The 1308-nt window shown below is 53.6% G+C and overlaps 1 pseudogene across 1 annotated transcript in view; it reads left to right on the top strand.

Moving 5' to 3' along the window:
• Nucleotides 1-1301, top strand: part of LOC110314684 — a 3768-nt pseudogene extending 2467 nt beyond the window's left edge. Inside the window, exon 2 of the transcript XR_002380185.1 lies at nucleotides 263-1301. The product of XR_002380185.1 is annotated as a serine/threonine-protein kinase LATS2-like (transcript). The remainder of the gene's footprint in view (nucleotides 1-262) is intronic.
• Nucleotides 1302-1308: the final 7 nt, after the last annotated feature.

Genomic DNA, 1308 nt, shown 5'->3' with positions numbered 1-1308 from the left:
TTTCCTTGGTCTTTAGGATGTAAATCAACTAGAGAAAGACTTTTCTTTGGATTCCGTATTTGCATGTAGGTGGATGAATGTCCCATATAGAGGTAGATGTCCCCATCCGTATGGAGACTGAGGCTGGCTGGTGTCTCTTGTGTAGCCTGGTAGACCTAGTCTCTTCCTTCTGAAGGATCCTCACTGCTTGAAGGCAGCCCCGCCCCATACCCTCCGCTGCTGTGGGGTCCTTATAACGCGTTCTGACTTTCCTTGCGTGCAGGCCGGGCTCTGTGAGGCTGAGCAGGAGCAGGTGAGGAAGCTCCTCTACCAGAAGGAGTCTAACTACAACCGCCTAAAGAGGGCCAAGATGGACAAATCCATGTTTGTGAAAATCAAGACTCTGGGCATTGGTGCCTTTGGGGAAGTGTGCCTCGCCTGTAAGGTGGACACTCATGCTCTGTACGCCATGAAGACTCTCAGGAAGAAAGATGTCCTGAACGGGAATCAAGTGGCCCATGTCAAGGCTGAGAGGGACATCCTGGCTGAAGCAGACAATGTGTGCGTGGTCAAACTCTACTACTCCTTCCAGGACAAGGACAGCCTGTACTTTGTGATGGACTACATACCTGGCGGGGATATGATGAGCCTGCTGATCCGGATGGAGGTCTTCCCTGAACACCTGGCCCACTTCTACATTGCAGAGTTTATTCTGGCCATTGAGAGTGTCCACAAGATGGGCTTTATCCACTGAGATATCAAGCCTGACAACGTCCGCATTGACCTGGATGGTCATATTAAGCTGACAGACTTTGGCCTCTGCACTGGATTCAGGTGGACGCACAATCCCAAGTGCTACCAGAAAGGGAACCACATCAGACAGGACAGCATGGAGCCTGGTGACCTCTGGGACGATGTTTCCAACTGTCGTTGTGGGGACAGGTTAAAGACCCTGGAGCAGAGAGTGCAGAAGCAGCACCAGAGGTGCCTGGCACATACTCTGGCTGGGACACCAAATTACATCGCTCCGGAGGTGCTCCTCCGCAAAGGTGATCAACTGGGAGAATATGCTGCACATCCCCACGCAGGTGAGGCTCAGTGCCAAGGCCCAAGACCTCAAGCTGTGCTGTGCAGCTGACTGCCACCTGGGCAGGGATGGGGCAGATGACCTCAAGGCACACCCGTTCTTCAACGCCATTGACTTTTCCCGTGACATCTGAAAGCAGCCCGCGCCCTACGTCCCCACCATGGACACCTCCAATTTTGACCAGGTGGATGAAGAAAGCCCCTGGCAGGAGGCCAGCGGAGAGAGTGCCAAGGCCTGGGACA

The sequence above is a fragment of the Mus pahari genome, unplaced genomic scaffold (assembly GCF_900095145.1).
Source record: "Mus pahari unplaced genomic scaffold, PAHARI_EIJ_v1.1 scaffold_11988_1, whole genome shotgun sequence".
Taxonomy (NCBI): domain Eukaryota; kingdom Metazoa; phylum Chordata; class Mammalia; order Rodentia; family Muridae; genus Mus; species Mus pahari.
Note: the sequence above shows the minus strand (reverse complement) of the source record. Positions and strands in the feature narration are given on the sequence as shown.